At 42.0% G+C, this 20037-nt stretch overlaps 1 long non-coding RNA gene across 1 annotated transcript; it reads left to right on the top strand.

Moving 5' to 3' along the window:
• The first annotated feature begins 1093 nt into the window (after window positions 1-1093).
• LOC311114829 lies at window positions 1094-18277 on the top strand. The gene is made up of 3 exons (XR_014611159.1): window positions 1094-1416; window positions 10007-10195; window positions 18164-18277. It is a non-coding gene; the product is annotated as an uncharacterized lncRNA (long non-coding RNA).
• Window positions 18278-20037: the final 1760 nt, after the last annotated feature.

The following is a 20037-nucleotide window of genomic DNA, read 5'->3' as shown; positions in this document are numbered from 1 at the left end:
GAGAGAGAGAGAGAGAGAGAGAGAGAGAGAGAGAGAGAGAGAGAGAGAGAGAGAGAGAGAGAGAGAGAGAGAGAGAGAGAGAGAGAGAGAGAGAGAGAGAGAGAGAGAGAGAGAGAGAGAGAGAGAGAGAGAGAGAGAGAGAGAGAGAGGGGAGAGAGAGAGAGAGAGAGAGAGAAGACTGGATAACACTCAGTCTGCCTCCTCAAATGGCACCCTATATAGTGCACTACTACAGCCCTATTGGTCCTGGTCTAAAGTAGTGCACTATGTAGGGAACAGGGTGTCATTTGGGATGGAACCTCAGACTTGAATCACTGGTCCTGGACACTGCAAGTTGTTCATACGGTATTGTTTTTAATGATTAACCTTGTCCTGCAGTGGCCTAAATCAGGGTCACAGTGTTTCTTGGTATTCTTAAACAAATCTACTTTGAAACGAATGTATACACCTCTCACACATGGTTATGGGCTTTAAAAAAGAAGACACCTGTACCATGTCAGATATAGAGTTGAAATGTATTACATTTTGAGTTTACATCCCAATATTACACTTTATATACATCACAGAATACTGAAATATAACAAACCGTTTATTAGTTATGAAATTATTAAAAATATAAATGCCATTCCATCCATGAGACCTCTAGCAGTAGCTACACAGCCATGTTGGAAACCCATGGCTTTTCTCCTAAACAGGTTCAACTGGTTTTCTGATTATTCTGACATGGGGTCAATGTCACTAGACTTTAGAATATGTTAAATTAATCAGTAACAAAAATTACACAAAGTCACTTGACATTGGGGAGGTGAATAAACTCTTCCCAAGGTTTCTTTCTCAGCACAAAGGAAAATCTCAATGACTTGACATGTTCTGGTTTTGAATTCAGGCTGCAAGTAAGGATTGGGATAGTAGTAAGGATCCTACCAGGGATTATTTATGTATGATGTTGGTAGAATGTATACATTGGGATAGTAGTAAGGATCCTACCAGGGATTATTTATGTATGATGTTGGTAGAATGTATACATTGGGATAGTAGTAAGGATCCTACCAGGGATTATTTATGTATGATGTTGGTAGAATGTATACATTGGGATAGTAGTGAGAGGCCGGTGGGTAAATTACTAAGATTCAAGCCTCCCGTCAGTTAGGGAGATTTGTTTCTTTATTGTGTGTTTAGTTGTACCTTTACCTTCCTGTAGTTGGTCATTTGGAAGGATTCTGTATGGAGGAATGGTCTAAGATCACTCCAACTCAGAAAACATTTTAGAAAAAGGCTCAGTGCCGTTATCCTCGCAAGGGAGGTATTGAAAGGGAGAGCCAATTTTGACCCCTACCTTTTTGAGAAAAAAAGTATTACTTGTTAACCAAAATCTATTTCTCTGAGCAATTGTATCAGTATAAAATCATCTACAAGGTAATAACCTTCCAAGGGATTATTGTAAAGTGTGTAGGGAAATTAAATATATGGTGTAATTTCAGTGGTGGAAAAAGTACCCAATTGTGTCATACTTGAGTAAAAGTAAAGATACCTTAATAGAAAATGACTCAAGTAAAAGTGAAAATCACCATACTACTTGAGTAAAAGTCAAAAAGTATTTGGTTTTAAATATACATAAGTATCAAAAGTAAATGAAATTGCTAAAATGTACTTAAGTATCAAACATAAAAGTACAAGTATAAATAATTTCAAATTCCTTATATTAAACAAAGCAGATGGCCACATTTTCTAGTTTTTATTTTATTTACGTATAGCCAGGGGCGTGCTCCAACTCATCATTTACAAAGGAAGCATGTGTTTAGTGAGTCCCCCAGATCAGAGGCAGTAGGGATGACCAGGGATGTTCTCTTGGTAAATGTGTGAATTAGACCATTTTCTTGTTCTGCTAAGCATTCAAAATGCTTTGGGTGTCAGGGAAAATGTATGGAGTAAAAAGTATATTATTTCCTTTAGGAATGTAGTGAAGTAAAAGTAAAAGTTGTCAAAAATATGAATAGTAAAGTACAGATACCCCAAAAAACTACTTAAGTAGTACTTTAAAGTATTTTTACTTAAGTACTTTACACCACTGTGTAATTTTAGTATAGTGAATGGAAGTAAAACACTCAAATCTAACAGTCCATTTCACCGGGACAGCTACGTGACAGTTCAATCATACAAAATGCCGATAACTGGGCGTAGGCAAGTCAAATTCAAAACATGTTGTTCATATATTCGTATATTGTGGTTATTTTACAATTTGCATATTTTTTTATGTATCATAGTTCGTCATAAATCGTCTTTCAAAATATCGGAAAAATAGTTGTTTTCAAAATTACAATGAGCTCCTGCCCGGGCGGCAGGTAGCTTAGTGGGTAAGAGCGTTGTGCCAGTAACCGAAAGGTCGCTGGTTCTAATCCCCGAGCCGACTAGGTGAAAAATCTGTCGATGTGCCCTTGAGCAAGGCACTTAACCCTAATTGCTCCTGTAAGTCGCTCTGGATAAGAGCGTCTGCTAAATGACTAAAATGTAAATGTAATGTAAATGTATGAAACCTGAACGTACTTTTCTTAACATTAAAATTATGAACTGAATTCAGTAATAGCATAATAATAGCATACCTATTGAATATAAAGTGCCTTCAGAAAGTATTCACACCCCTTGACCTTTTCCACATTTTGATGTGTTAAAGCCTGAATTAAAAATGGATAAAATTCAGATTTTTATTATTATTATTATTATCATAATTGTTTTAATTTATTGGTCACTGGTCTACACACAATATCCCATAATGTCAAAGTGGAGTTATGTTTTAGGAAGTCTTTACAAATTAATAAAAAATGAAAAGCTTGAATCAGTAAGTATTCAACCCCTTGTTATGGCAAGCCTGAAAAGGTTCAGGATTAGAAATGCGCTTAATAAGCAGTAGGAGTGCGTGGGTCAAATCACTGGGGAAGCCAAGCCAGAAAAAGCCATATTACAATCTATTTGTTGTGATAATTGCGTTGTTTGCTCTATAACCTGTTAGTTCATATGCACTAAATAACTATTGATTTAGAACCACGTAGAGTTAACGCAAGTCGCAAAGAAAATAGGAGCTGCCTCCACTATTCCAGCACCATTTCAACTTCAACATTTCAACATTATTAAGTCACCAATGCTTAGTCTAATACAGTGACAATTAAAAGATACCAAAAACAATTTTGTCCAATCAATGTAAGCTAAATATGATATGGCTGGCCATGGGTCTGATTTCTGTGAATCACCAATGACATCCTCCTCTTTCATGTTGACGATGTCGTGGAAATTCAACACAGGGACACTCAAAGTCAAACTTAAATTAATCATTGTTTATTAACAGTTAACTGGAGAGGTTCCACCCAACTCAGTACACATATTCTGGGCGTTCTGCCAATTGGTCTGAGGGTCACAGTCACCTGCATGAACCAAAACAGAGTGAGAGAAGAGATAGCAATCTCTTCAGCAACAAAATTCCAGCACAACAAAACGGTCTTATCACTCTGTCATACAGTACACACTTTTATTTGTTGTTGTCCTAGGCTACCTGGCTAAAAAGCTTGCTTGGTAGCCTAACTTCCATTCATGGGCAACGTTAGCTAGTTAACATTAGCCGTCTACATCTAGCTACATATTGAACTTCCATCCTCTCAGGCCAGGGGCACAACAATGTATGAATGAATGGTTAGTTCAGAATCGCCGTTATAATCATTAGCCAGTACGGAGAATTAAGTAAATCCACAAGTCCAAATCCCCATCTCCATCCATGGCTAATTTAGGAAAGGGACAATTTTAGCTAGCTGGCTAGCCACCGGAGGACGACAACACAACGAGATGTAACCATTTAAGTGATTTTTTTCCATGACGTATGCTCTCAATGCTATTTGATAGGAGTGAAGCCAAATCCAAACTGGCTTCCCTTGATACTTTTTTGGGGACCATTCACAGTTGAGCTCACTCAGTTGTGCTCAATGCTGATTGGCTATAATTGTATATTTTCTTTAATCAAGGGAGGCCAAATGCTCGCTGGCTTCACTTGCATTCAATGCTACAGGCGGCAACAATGTAATACTCTTTTGGACCAGACAGCATCAGATAGATGGCCTACATATACAGAGACAGAGGGGCGCTGTTTCACTCGCTCGGATGCTTTCTCTGGTGAGATACATCCAGCCTCTGAAGGAAAATGATGAAACACAGAGAGACGGAAAATAAATAGTTTTAGAGGGGCTGTAACACAACAACATGTGGAATAAGTCAAGGGGTATGAATACTTTCTGAAGGCTCTGGTACCTGTTTCCAACTAGCTTAAGCTTTATAGGGTTGACAAAAAAAAGAATCCTCATCAATCTACACACAGTACCCCATAATGACAAAACAAAAATACATTTACATAAGTATTCAGACACTTTACTCAGTACTTTGTTGAAGCACCTTTGGTAGCGATTACAGGCTCAAGTCATCTTGGGTATGAAGCTACAAGCTTGGCACACCTGTATTTGGTTAGTTTCTCCCATTCTTCTCTGCAGATCCTCTCAAGCTCTGTCAGGTTTGATGAGGAGCGTCGCTGTACAGCTATTTTCAGGTCTCTCCGGAGATGTTAGATCGGGTTAAAGTCTGGGCTCTGGCTGGGCAACTCAAGGACACTCAGAGACTTGTCCCGAACCCACTTCTGCGTTGTCTTGGCTGTGTGCTTAGAATCATTGTCCTATTGGAAGGTGAACATTCACCCCAGTCTGAGGTCCTGAGCGTTCTGGAGCAGGTTTTCATCAAGGATCTCTCTGTACTTTGCTTTGCTCTGTTCATCTTTCCTTCGATCCTGACTAGTCTCCCAGTCTCTGCCGCTGAAAAATATCCCCACTGCATGATGCTGCCACCACTATGCTTCACCGTAGGGATGGTGCCAGGTTACCTCCAGACGTGACGCTTGGCATTCAGGCCAAAGAGTTCAATCTTGGTTTCATCAGACCAGAGAATCTTGTTTCTCATGGTCTGAGTCCTTTAGGTGCCTTTTGGCAAACTCCAAGCGGGCTGTCATGTGCCTTTTACTGAGGAGTGGCTTATGTCTTGCCTCTCAACCATAAAGGCCTGATTGGTGGAGTGCTGCAGAGATGGTTGTCCTTCTGGAAGGTTCTACCACCTCCACAGAGGAACTCTGGAGCTCTGTCAGAGTGACCATCGGGTTCTTGGTCACCTCCCTGACCAAGGCCCTTCTCCACCGATTGCTCAGTTTGGCCGGGCGGCAAGCTCTAGGAAGAGTCTTGGTGGTTCCAAACTTCTTCACTGTGTTCTTGGGGACCAGAGATCTGTGCCTCAACACAATCCTGTCTCAGAGCCCTAATACACACACACAGTGTCCTGTAGACCTGCATGCTACCATATACCCCCCCCCCCCCCCCCCCCCCCAAGTCTACTACTGCCACTATATATATAGACCACCTGATTGAACCCAGGTTTAATCTCTCTATCACTACTAGCCACTACTACTGCCACTATATATATAGACCACCTGTCTATGTTGATCGTATTGTAGAGACAGAGATGTTACTCTCTGTAACTGCTTGAGGGAGACTGATAATATTGTAGAGACAGAGATGTTACTCTCTGTAACTGCTTGAGGGAGACTGGCAGAGTGAGGCAAATATATAATATTACTGTGTAAAACCTAGTAGTACTACTTATTTCTCTGAGAGTGAGGCAGATATACATTTACTGTGTAAAACCTAGCAGTACTACTTATTTCTCTAAGAGTGAGGCAGATATCTATTATTACTGTGTAAAACCTAGCAGTACTAATTATTTCTCTGAGAGTGAGGCAGATATATGATTAGATGGTGAAAAAACACACCAATGTCTTTCCTAATTTCTTTAAACAATCAAATCTAATTGACCAACATTTCTGAATATGGATATATAGCGTTTTGGAATGAAACTCTTGTTTCCCCATCTGAACTCAGAGTAGATGAGAGATGTAATGTTTGTCTCTGTTGTGTTGAAGCCCAATCAAGCAGGAGAGACCAGCCTCCCCTGTACCCAGCTGTGTGTCCATGAAGAGTGACAAGTCTATGAGTCGTCCTATAATGTTTAGAGAGGGAGACTTTTCTACTGAACAAAGGTAAGAAGAACTCATGGGTCATGGTCAGTGAGTTAAACAACACTGTCTCTAGTCATTTCTCCTCTCCCATTTTCCCATTTATTTTTGATGTTTTCATAATCCATAGGCCAATCCTTTTTTTCCATTTTCATAGTCCTGAAACACTATTAAACAAACACAACATTCCCTCCCTGTGTGTGTGTGTGTGTGTGTGTGTGTGTGTGTGTGTGTGTGTGTGTGTGTGTTTGCACTCCCTGGATGAGATGTCATCTCTATCCTGATTGCCTAGTCACTTTTACCCCTACCTACATGTACATATTACCTCAACTACCTGGTACCCCTGCACATTGACTCAGTACTGGTACTCCTTGTATATAGTCTAGTTATTACCTCAACTACATGGTACCCCTGCACATTGACTCAGTACTGGTACTCCTTGTATATAGTCTAGTTATTACCTCAACTACCTGGTACCCCTGCACATTGACTCAGTACTGGTACTCCTTGTATATAGTCTAGTTATTACCTCAACTACCTGGTACCCCTGCACATTGACTCAGTACTGGTACTCCTGGTATATAGTCTAGTTATTACCTCAACTACCTGGTACCCCTGCACATTGACTCAGTACTGGTACTCCTGGTATATAGTCTCTTTTTAACTGCATGGTTGGGAAAGGGCTCGTAAGTAAGCATTTCATGGTAAAGTGAACACATCATTGGGTCTAACGGTTGTCTGATTCCGAACAGCGCATGTTCGGATGTTGAAGCACGGTGGCTAGGAAAAACTCCCTAGAAAGGCAGGAACCTAGGAAGAAACCTAGAGAGGAATACAAAATACATCTGGTTTCAGATCTAGAAGATTCTCCTCTTCAATAGTAATATCATCAATTCTGACCAGTAACTTACCTGGGGTCAAAGGTCCCTGATTTATCACTAAAATGGAAAGGATGATCCATAGAGATGTCACTTTTCATGGACAGATGACTGTGTACTGGAGAGACTGATCTCAGAGTTTGATTGGAGATTCTGGAAAACATAATAAATCACCATGAAACAACATTTTTAAATATATCAAAACTATATTTCAATAGATAAAATACATTACATGAAGCATTAAAATATATGCCATTACATAAAGCAACAAACATACACTGAGTATACAAAACATTAAGAACACACTCCTAATATTGAGTTGCCCCTCTCCACCCCCTTTTGACCTCAGAACAGCATCAACTCGTCAAGGCATTGACTCTTCAAGGTGTCGAAAGCGTTCCACAGGGATTCTGGCCCATGTTGACTCCTATGATTCCCACAGTTGTGTCACGCTGGGTGGATGTCCTTTGGGTGGTGGACCATTCTTGACTCCAACACGTCTCTTCCCCTGCATCTACACTGACTGAAGTGGATTTAACAAGTGTAACTTACTTGTAACATCATCACATTGTAACATCGTCACATTGGCCTACTGATTCACTTCCTCATCTCAGTTCCACTTTAATCCTTAAGACTCTATTCATACACATACTTTATAATATGTCCATATATACATTTACATTTACATTTAAGTCATTTAGCAGACGCTCTTATCCAGAGCGACTTACAGTTAGTGAATACATATTTTATTTATTAAATTATTTTTATTTTATTTTTCTTTCTTCTTTTTTTTTTTTATACTGGCCCCCCGTGGGAATCGAACCCACAACCCTGGCGTTGCAAACGCCATGCTCTATCAACTGAGCTACATCCCTGCCGGCCATTCCCTCCCCTACCCTGGACGACGCTGGGCCAATTGTGCGCCGCCCATGAGTCTCCCGGTCGCGGCCGGCTGCGACAGAGCCTGGATTCGAACTCTAGTGGCACAGTTAGCACTGCGATGCAGTGCCTTAGACCAGTTATATAGTTATAATCTGTTCTAGGAACATCTACCCAAAATATTACACCTTCTTTATTACTTCACCAAACATACACTACATGATCAAAAGTATGTGGACACCTGCTGGTCCAACATCTCATTACACCTGCTGGTCCAACATCTCATTACACCTGCTGGTCCAACATCTCATTACACCTACTGGTCCAAAATCTCATTACACCTGCTGGTGCAACATCTCATTACACCTACTGGTCCAAAATCTCATTACACCTGCTGGTGCAACATCTCATTACACCTTCTAGTCGAACATCTCATTCCAATATCATAGGCATTCATATGGAGTTGGTCCCCCTTTGCTGCTATAACAGCCTCCACTCCTCTGGGAAGGCTTTCCAGTAGATGTTGGAACATTGCTGCAGGGACTTGCTTCCATTCAGCCACAAGAGCATTAGTGAGGTCGGGCACTGGCTCGCAGTCGGCGTTCCAATTCATCCCAAAGGTGTTCGATGGGGTTGAGGTCAGGGCTCTGTGCAGGCCAGTCAAGTTCTTCCACACCGATCTCGACAAGCCATTTCTGTATGGACCTCGCTTTGTCCACGGGGACATTGTCATGCTGAAACAGGAAAGGGCCTTCCCCAAACTGTTGCCACAAAGTCGGAAGCACAGAATCGTCTATAATGTCATTTTATGCTGTAGCGTTAAGATTTCCCTTCACTGGAACTATGGGGCCTAGCCCGAACCATGAAAAACAGCCCCAGACCATTATTCCTCCTCCACCAAACTTTACAGTTGGCACTATGCATTCGGGCAGGTAGTGTTTTCCTGGCATCCTCCAAACCCAGATTCGTCCGTCGGACTGCCAGATGATGAAGCGTGATTCAGAACTCCAAAGAACCCATTTCCACTGCTCCAGAGTCCAATGGCGGCGAGCTTTACACCACTCCAGCCGATGCTTGGCATTGCGCATGGTGATCTTGTGTGCGGCTGCTCGGCCATGGAAACCCATTTCATGTAGCTTCTGACGAACAGTTATTTTGCTGACGTTGTTTGGAACTCGGTAGTGAGTGTTGCAACCAAGGACAGACGATTTTTATGTGCTTCTGCACTTGGCGGGCCCGTTCTGTGAGCTTGTGTGGCCTACCACTTCACGGTTGAGCCGTTATTGCTCCTAGATGTTTCCACTTCACAATAACAGCACTTAGAGTTGACCGGGGCAGCTCTAGCAGGGCAGGAATTTGACGAACTGACTTGTTGGAAAGGTGGCATCCTATGACGGTGCCACGTTGAAAGTCACTGAGCTCTTCAGTACGGTGTCATTCTACTGCCAATGTTCGTCTATGGAGATTTCATGGCTGTGTGCTCGATTTTATATACCTGTCAGCAACGGGTGTGGCTGAAATAGCCGAATCCACTAATTTGAAGGGGTGTCCACATACTTTTATATATATAGTGTACATGCTCTGTCCTGCTACTGGTAGGCCTGTAAAGTTATGGGAACTGATCTGAACAGGTTTAGGCTGGTCATCTAGGATATGTAGGCTATAGCTGAGGTATAGACCTCCATCTGCATATCACTAACAAACCTCTGTTATATATTATAACCTAGCCTACCTTACATATAAATCTCCTACTTGTTGCAAAAATACTTTCTGAATATATCAATGATTTCCCCTCGAATCAATCATGCCCGTTTTAGCCCGTCTGTCTACATTCTCAGATTGAACGATGGAAACACAAAGAAACAACAAATGGCCGACTTTTAATGAATACAAATAAGTGTGAGACATGGCCTTGTGTTGCTGCACTGTCTATAACTACCTTAACAAACAGTGACTTATTATTATTATTGACAGTTAACATGGAGAAGAGATGTCACAACCAGATGTTCATGTGATTGCATTAAATAGCCTGACTGTTTTTATATATGTCTGTTAGTAAAATTTTTATTTCTAAGAGATCATGAGAAAAAGAGAACAATGGACATTCTAGAATTAGTTGTCACTGTGTTCACCACAACCAACATGCTGCATCTCTGTTTAGGGGTCAGTGGTCTAAAATGAGTCTCTCTGGGGAGAGAGAGGAGGGGGTCCCTGCCTCTAAAATGAGTCTCTCTGGGGAGAGAGAGGAGGGGGGCCCTGCCTCTAAAATGAGTCTCTCTGGGGAGAGAGAGGAGGGGGTCCCTGCCTCTAAAATGAGTCTCTCTGGGGGACATGACACCAAAGCTAAGAGGTGAGATGACAATTTTGTTTAAGAATTCGTAAGTTTATTTCCAAAACGCTATATCCACAATTTTTTTCAGCAGAAATGATTGCCTTGGGTACCTTCAATATTACTGTGTACCTTCAATATTACTGTTCTCAGATGTCTTATTAATGGATTTGAGATGTATATAAAAATACATGTTTTTTTGGCTAAATGCTATATATCCATTGTTTAGCTGGAATGTAATGTTCGTATCCTGTATGTTTGACTGTGATATGTGGTTGTCTCACCTAGCTATCGTAAGATGAATGCACTTACAGATGCCATGTCTTCATTTCACCCAGTTTCTCACAGCAGGAAAATAATCCTGCAGCAATAGGAAATGTAAACTATTATGTGCATTATAATTCATGAACATTTTTTGTAGTGGTCGGTACATTTTTCATTAGGGCAAATCAAGTTATACATTTTTTAAGTGGAAATTACAAACTCTAGAAGCCTTTTTAAAGCTTGAATACACTACAATATGGCAACTGTATTGTAAGTCACTCTGGGCCCGGTTTCCCGATAGCGATGGAATTTAGGCTTACCAGTGTTTTAAGATGCATCTTTCCTACAATGGTTGAAGATGTAACATGTATTTCCCACGCACCCCGCAGAGAGAACGGCTGAAGATGTAACATGTATTTCCCACGCACCACGCAGAGAGAACGGCTGATGATGTAACATGTATTTCCCACGCACCACGCAGAGAGAACGGCTGATGATGTAACATGTATTTCCCACGCACCACGCACCAGAGAGAACGGCTGAAGATGTAACATGTATTTCCCACGCACCACGCAGAGAGAAACGGCTGAAGATGTAACATGTATTTCCCACGCACCACGCAGAGAGAACGGCTGAAGATGTAACATGTATTTCCCACGCACCACGCAGAGAGAACGGCTGAAGATGTAACATGTATTTCCCACGCACCACGCAGAGAGAACGGCTGAAGATGTAACATGTATTTCCCACGCACCACGCAGAGAGAACGGTCGCCAAGTGCGTTGTTGGAGCATGTCGTTATTTAGAGGATCGAAAGAAAGGGAGCGCTGCTCTTGGATCAGTTTTCTCCATTCAAATCTTTCCTTAACATTATAATTAGTTCCCAATACTGATGACAGATCAGCTCCTAGAGAGATATTACCACCTACGGCTGCAAATATTGAGGCGGCTTATTCTAAATCACAGATTTGGCACATCATTGGACACATGTTAGGCTACACATCATTAAATATCTTGAGACAAATTACAGACCGCAGTCTACAAGTAGCAAAATAGAACAATTGATTGAACATGAAACGTATTTCAATTTGATTGAAATAGGTCTATAGCCTACTGTTTATATTTTAATGCAGTCATCTCGGTTTTCATTTGAAGCATCATTTTATATGTTTAAACTTTGTATTTGTAGTCAACTTTGTTCTGAATTCATCAGCGGTCACAGAGAGACGGATAAACCATGTGATTCTATGTTTAGCGGAGATCTTCTGTGTATAAAGTGACGCGGGAGGGCAAAAAAGCATCTAACGACGCACTTGGCTGTTCTACAAGTGGTCTGAGGCAGGTGTTAGAATATGAGCGTTTTCAAGCGCAATGTTAATAACGATGGTTTTGGGAAACAGCTGAGAGATTTAACAATGCGCCTACGAAGGTTCTAACGATTAACTTAGCCTTAAGATGCTTTTGGGATACCAGGCCCTGGACAAAAACATCTGCTAAATTCAAAGGTAAATGTTTTACATACAGATCTCATATTACTGGATACATTTTTTTAAACAATTTTTTATATTGATTTTACAAATGTATCATGTGTACAGTTCTTTAAAAAAAATGTAGTTATTTGTTACATTTGACTGTGTAAAACCTATCAATACTACTTATTTCTCTGAGAGTGCGGCAGATGTACATTCAAGAATTAGTTGTCACTGTGTTAACGACAACCAACATGCTGTATCTCTGTTTAGGGGTCAGTGGTCTAAAATGAGTCTGTCTGGGGAGAGAGAGGACCAATTTTCTACTCTGAGACGCTTTTTGGATACGTGCCCAGATCTCAAAATATCGTTTAAAAAAACGAATAATTTTTGTTTGACATAATAAATAAATGAAATATTACTAATGTACCTGACTTTAAAGACTGCTTTTAGTTTATTGTGTGGCAGTGCTCATGTCCGCGTTCTGGAACTGTCCGCGTCCCCGTACAGAACTGTCCGCGTCCACGTACGGTTTGGCGCCAAGCATATTGTCCAGTTACGCGCAGAGTGGTCTGAGGTGATCTTGGGGAAAAACGACGGAGTTTGTTACAGTGTTGAGACACCGAAGTTTATTGTTCAATTTGCTTTTTGCGTAATGGTCAGTGACAGTATGAGTTTTGCCAGATCCTTTTCACTCGCTAGTCTTTTTTAATTGTGTGGTTCACCGGATTCGTCATCATCCTCGAGGGACAGACGGACGACCTGCTAGCTATCCAAGCTAGTCGGTACAGCTAGCTAAGCTAGCTACTCTACCAGCAGCATCCTAGTTATCCTAGCTACCACTACATCATCACCGGCTGACTGCATTTCTTGTGGACCGATGGAGCTCCCTGGTTGTTTCTTCCACCTGTTAAATACCGTGGAGGGCTTCTCCCTCTCTCGTTGACGGATGCTGGCCTCTGTCTGGTTCTCCTCTCTTCACTAGATGGACGGTAACTTTAGTGTTTAACCCCTCTGTGTCCAAGGACCAAACTTTTTTATAATATTTTCAGGCGCCCCAAGGTTTTTATTGTTTGTAAAACTTTAGCGGAGAGCTCTCAATTTGCCGGATTTTAGGTATATAAAATAAAGTGCCTTCAGAAAGTATTCACACCACTTTACTTTTTCCACATTTTGTTATGTTAAAGCCTGAATTTAAAATGCATAAAATTCAGATTTATTTGGTCACTGGCCTACACACAATACCCCATAATGTCAAAATGGAATTATGTTTTACGAAGTATTTACAAATGTAATTTAAAATGAAAAGCTGAAATGTCTTGAATCAGTAAGTATTCAACCCCTTTGTTATGGCAAGCCTGAAAAGTTTCAGGAGTATAAATGCGCTTAACAAGTCACATAATAAGCAGTAGGAGTGCGTGGGTCAAATCACTGGGGAAGACAAGCCAGAAAAATAAATGTTATAATCTACAGTTGAAGTCTGAAGTTTACATACACCTTAGCCAAATACATTTAAACTCAGTTTTTCACAATTCCTGACATTTAATCCTAGTAAGAATTCCCTGTCTTAGGTCAGTTAGGATCACCACTTTATTTTAAGAATGTGAAATGTCTTTCATCACATTCCCAGTGGGTGAAACGTTTACATACACTCAATTAGTATTTGGTAGTGTTGCCTTTAAATTGTTTAACTTGGGTTGAACGTTTAGGGTAGCCTTCCACAAGCTTCCCACAGTAAGTTGGGTGAATTTTGGCCCATTCCTCCTGACAGAGCTGGTGTAACTGAGTCAGGTTTGTAGGCCTCCTTGCTCGCACACGCTTTTTCAGTTCTGCCCACACATTTTCTGTAGGATTGAGGTCAGGGCTTTGTGATGGCCACTCCAATACCTTGACTTTGTTGTCCTTAAGCCATTTTGCCACAACTTTGGAAGTATGCTTGGGGTCATTGTCCATTTGGAAGACCCATTTGTGACCAAGCTTTAACTTCCTGGCTGATGTCTTGAGATGTTGCTTCAATATATCCACATAATTTTCATTCCTCATGATGCCATCTATTTTGTGAAGTGCACCAGTCCCGCCTGCAGCAAAGCACCCCAACAGCATAATGCTGCCACCCCCGTGCTTCACGGTTGGGATGGTGTTCTTTGGCTTGCAAGCAACCCCCTTTTTCCTCCAAACATAACGATGGTCATTATGGCCAAACAGTTCTATTTTTGTTTCATCAGACCAGAGGACATTTCTCCAAAAAGTATGATCTTTGTCCCCATGTGCAGTTGCAAACCGTAGTCTGGCTTTTTTATGGCGGTTTTGGAGCAGTGGCTTCTTCCTTGCTGAGCGGCCTTTCAGGTTATGTTGATATAGGACTCGTTTTACTGTGGATATAGATACTTTTGTACGCGTTTCCTCCAGCATCTTCACAATGTCCTTTGCTGTTGTTCTGGGATTGATTTTCACTTTTCGCACCAAAGTACGTTCATCTCTAGGAGACAGGACGCGTCTCCTTCCTGAGCGGTGTGACAGCTGCATGGTCCCATGGTGTTTATACTTGCGTACGATTGTTTGTACAGATGAACGTGGTACCTTCAGGCGTTTGGAAATTGCTCAAGATTGTGCAAAGCTGTCATCAAGGCAAAGGGTGGCTACTTTGAAGAATCTCAAATATAAAATATTTTTTGATTTGTTTAATACTTTTTTGGTTACTACATGATTCCATGTGTGTTATTTCATAGTTTTGATGTCATCACTATTATTCTACAATGTAGAAAATAGTAAAAATTAAGAAAAACCCTTAAATGAGTAGCTGTGTCCAAACCTTTGACTGGTACTGTATAAATGTATTTATTTTTACACATACACTATATATACAAAAGTATGTGGACACCCCATCAAATTAGTGGATTCGGCTATTTCAGTCGCACCCGTTGCTGACAGGTGTATAAAATCGAGCACACAGCCATGCAATCTCCATAGACAAACATTAGTAGTAGAATGGCTTTACTGAAGAGCTCAGTGACTTTCAACGTGGCACGGTCATAGGATGCAACATTTCCAACAAGCTCGCCGCCATTGGACTCTGGAGCAGTGGAAACACGATCTCTGGAGTGATGAATCACGCTTCACCATCTGGCAGTCCGACGGACAAATCTGGGTTTGGCGGATGCCAGGATAACGCTACCTGCCCTAATGCATAGTGCCAACTGTAAAGTTTGGTGGAGGAGAAATAATGGTCTGGGGCTGTTTTTCGTGGTTCGGGCTAGGCCCCTTAGTTCCAGTGAAGGGAAATCTTAACGCTACCGCATACAATGACATTCTAGACGATTCTGTGCACAAAGCAAGGTCCATACAGAAATGGTTTGAACTGGAAGAACTTGACTGGCCTGCACAGAGCCCTGACCTCAACCCCATCGAACACCTTTGGAATGCCTACTGCGAGCCAGGCCTAATCGCCTAACATCAGTGCCCGACCTCACTAATTATCTTATAATAATAATATGCCATTTAGCAGACGCTTTTATCCAAAGCGACTTACAGTCATGCGTGCATACATTTTTGTGTATGGGTGGTCCCGGGGATCGAACCCACTACCTTGGCGTTACAAGCGCCGTGCTCTACCAGCTGAGCTACAGAGGACCACGGAATGGAAGCAAGTCCCCGCACAATGTTCCAACATCTAGTGGAAATCCTTCCCAGAAGAGTGGAGGCTGGTATAGCAGCAAAGGGGGAACCAACTCCATATTAATGGCCATGATTTTGGAATGAGATGTTGGACCAGAAGGTGTAATGAGATGTTGGAGCAGCAGGTGTAATGAGATTTTGGACCAGCAGGTGTAATGAGATGTTGGACCAGCAGGTGTAATGAGATGTTGGACCAGCAGGTGTAATGAGATGTTGGACCAGCAGGTGTAATGAGATGTTGGACCAGCAGGTGTAATGAGATGTTGGACCAGCAGGTGTAATGATATGTTGGCCAGCAGGTGTAATGAGATGTTGGACCAGCAGGTCTAATGAGATGTTGGACCAGCAGGTGTAATGAGATGTTGGACCAGCAGGTGTAATGAGATGTTGGCCAGCAGGTGTAATGAGATGTTGGACCAGCAGGTGTAATGAGATGTTGGACCAGCAGGTGTAATGATATGTTGGCCAGCAGGTGTAATGAGATGTTGGACCAGCAGGTCTAATGAGATGTTGGACCAGCAGGTGTAATGAGATGTTGGACCAGCAGGTGTAATGAGATGTTGGCCAGCAGGTGTAATGAGATGTTGGACCAGCAGGTCTAATGAGATGTTGGACCAGCAGGTCTAATGAGATGTTGGACCAGCAGGAGTAATGAGATGTTGGACCAGCAGGTGTAATGAGATGTTGGACCAGCAGGTGTAATGAGATGTTGGACCAGTAGGTGTAATGAGATGTTGGACCAGCAGGTGTAATGAGATGTTGGACCAGCAGGTGTAATGATATGTTGGCCAGCAGGTGTAATGAGATATTGGACCAGCAGGTGTAATGAGATGTTGGAGCAGCAGGTGTAATGAGATGTTGGACCAGCAGGTGTAATGAGATTTTGGACCAGCAGGTGTAATGAGATGTTGGACCAGCAGGTGTAATGAGATGTTGGACCAGCAGGTGTAATGAGATGTTGGACCAGCAGGTGTAATGAGATTTTGGACCAGCAGGTGTAATAAGATGTTGGACCAGCAGGTGTAATGAGATGTTGGACCAGCAGGTGTAATGAGATGTTGGACCAGTAGGTGTAATGAGATGTTGGACCAGCAGGTGTAATGAGATTTTGGACCAGCAGGTGTAATGAGATGTTGGACCAGCAGGTGTAATGAGATGTTGGACCAGCAGGTGTAATGAGATGTTGGAGCAGCAGGTGTAATGAGATGTTGGACCAGCAGGTGTAATGAGATGTTGGAGCAGCAGGTGTAATGAGATGTTGGACCAGCAGGTGTAATGAGATGTTGGACCAGCAGGTGTAATGAGATTTTGGACCAGCAGGTGTAATGAGATGTTGGACCAGCAGGTGTAATGAGATGTTAGACCAGCAGGTGTAATGAGATGTTGGACCAGTAGGTGTAATGAGATGTTGGACCAGCAGGTGTAATGAGATTTTGGACCAGCAGGTGTAATGAGATGTTGGACCAGCAGGTGTAATGAGATGTTGGACCAGCAGGTGTAATGAGATGTTGGAGCAGCAGGTGTAATGCGATGTTGGACCAGCAGGTGTAATGAGATGTTGGAGCAGCAGGTGTAATGAGATGTTGGACCAGCAGGTGTAATGAGATGTTGGCAGCAGGTGTAATGAGATGTTGGAGCAGCAGGTGTAATGATATGTTGGCCAGCAGGTGGAATGAGATGTTGGACCAGCAGGTGTAATGAGATGTTGGACCAGCAGGTGTAATGAGATGTTGGACCAGCAGGTGTAATGAGATGTTGGACCAGCAGGTGTAATGAGATGTTGGACCAGCAGGTGTAATGAGATGTTGGACCAGCAGGTGTAATGAGATGTTGGACCAGCAGGTGTAATGAGATGTTGGACCAGCAGGTGTAATGAGATGTTGGACCAGCAGGTGTAATGAGATGTTGGACCAGCAGGTGTAATGAGATGTTGGCCAGCAGGTGTAATGAGATGTTGGAGCAGCAGGTGTAATGAGATGTTGGACCAGCAGGTGTAATGAGATGTTGGACCAGCAGGTGTAATGAGATGTTGGACCAGCAGGTGTAATGAGATGTTGGACCAGCAGGTGTAATGAGATGTTGGACCAGCAGGTGTAATGAGATGTTGGACCAGCAGGTGTAATGAGATGTTGGACCAGCAGGTGTAATGAGATGTTGGCCAGCAGGTGTAATGAGATGTTGGACCAGCAGGTGTAATGAGATGTTAGACCAGCAGGTGTATTGAGATGTTTGACCAGCAGGTGTCCACATACTTTTGATCATGTAGTGTATGTTTGGTGAAGTAATAAAGAAGGTGTAATATTTTGGGTAGATGTTCCTAGAACAGATTATAACTAAATATGGACATATTATAAAGTATGTGCATGAATAGACTCTTAAGGATTAAAGTGGAACTGAGATGAGGAAGTGAATCAGTAGGCTCAATATTAGGAGGGTGTTCTTAATGTTTTTTACACTGTTTGTTTGTTGCTTTATGTAATGGCATATATTTTAATGCTTTATGTAATGTATTTTATCTATTGAAATATAATTTTGATATATTTTAAAATGTAATTTCATGGTGATTTATTATGTTTTTCAGAATCTCCAACCAAACTCTGAGATCAGTCTCTCCAGTACCAAGTCATCTGTCCATGAAGAGTGACATCTCTATGGATCATCCTTTCCATTTTAGTGATAAATCAGGGACCTTTGACCCCAGGTAAGTTACTGGTCAGAATTTATGATATTACTATTGAAGAGGAGAATCTTCTAGATCTGAAACCAGATGTATTTTGTGTATCTGAGTATATACTGTAAAGCATCTGTGTCAAGTCCTCCTCTTGTTCACCATCCAAAGGACACAGGGACAACTCAAATTACTGACTCAATCTTTTTTATTTTTAGTTTGCTTTCAGTTGATTGGTCTGTCCAGTAAATTAGCCAGTAAATTAGCCAGTAAATTAGGTTGTAAACCTTTAAAGACAGAACAAAAAGTTACCATTTTAATTAAACATTTTAATGAACTTAAATTAGTTTAAACATTTAAATAAATATTCTAAATAACTTAAATGAATTAACCATTTACCATTGGCGTCTTTGGACTGAACCTGTGAGTGAACTTGGAGTCTTCTCTCTGAAGTTTGTTCTTCTGAATGACTGAGCCCCGCCATGCCTTCACAGGTGCTCCAAATCAGTGAAAATGACTGATCAGGTGACAAGCAGCCGGTTTGCTGCTGCTGGTGCACTCTGGGAAGTGTAGTTCTTTGACTCACTCCTGAGATTCAGCTCAACACCTCCCACTTGAGCTCCTGGTTTTTTCAAATCCAGAGAGGTCACACAAGCCCTTCACACCTCTGTTTGTTCTTCAATGGGAAGTAGAATGACAAGGCGTCTGACATCTCTATGAAGAATTGTGGCTGGGATTTTGGTTTGAAGCCTCTTCGTTCATTCACCGTTTGCTCTTGTGGGCCCTTTTTTGCTGTTTGACTTTGTGATGTGAACAGGATAGCTGGGAAAAGTCTTCACAAGCACATCTTTTATGATGCCTTTGCTGTCAGCATTGACACCGACCACTCTAGCCAGCTTGTACTGTCCTCTTAGGGCGTTTTGGTCAGCCATCCAGACCACATCTCTAACAGCAACATTTCGCTCTTTGGTGTGCCATTTGTTCCTTATGAACAGATTAGGTCCAGCCAATTGGCTCCACTTCTTCCAGAAATGGCTTAACTCTGTTTGAATATGTTTAAGTCTTTTGTAAGGGTAGCCATCAAACTGGAAATCTCCAGGGTCTCCCTTTGGATTGGTACGTCCTAAAAGCAGAGAATTCGGGGTGATGTACTCTACACAGTCTTCTCTGCTTTGAGTTCTTGCATCGATGGGTCTCTCATTAGCAAGGTTGGCTGCCATGAAGAGAAAAGTTTGGAATTCTCCCCACGTGAAAACACCATCTCCACCAAGGTTGCTCAACGTCCCGCTTCACTACTTTGACAGCTGCCTCTGCGGCACCATTCCTATGGGGAGAGTCTGCAGGGTGGATCTTCCATGACCATTCTGTACCATGCTTGGCAGCTGTGTCTTCAAGTTCAGACTTGTTTAGTTGGTTAAGGAATTTTTTAAGTGCGGGTTTGGCTCCCACAAAGTTAGTGCCAGGGTCTGACCAGAGTTTCCTGGGGTGTCCTCTCAGTGAAGTGAACCTTTGATAGGCTAGCAGGAATCCTTCAGATGACATGTCACTCACCACTTCAGTGTGTATGGCTCGGGAAGCCATGCAGCAGAAGACTATTCCCCATACTTTGAGTCTAGTTCTCTTCTTGACCTCATCTTTCACTTCATAAGGGCCGAACAGGTCCATGGTGGTGAATTCAAAAGGTGCAGCTGGGCCTGTTCGCTCTAGAGGCAGGTCAGCCATGATTTGTTGACACTGTTTTGCCTTGTTTTTCCTGCAGACCACACAGCTGTCAACCATTTTCTTGG

This window comes from Coregonus lavaretus, assembly GCF_964263955.1.
Source record: "Coregonus lavaretus genome assembly, contig: HAP1_SCAFFOLD_233, whole genome shotgun sequence".
NCBI classification, from domain to species: Eukaryota; Metazoa; Chordata; class Actinopteri; order Salmoniformes; family Salmonidae; genus Coregonus; species Coregonus lavaretus.
Note: the sequence above shows the minus strand (reverse complement) of the source record. Positions and strands in the feature narration are given on the sequence as shown.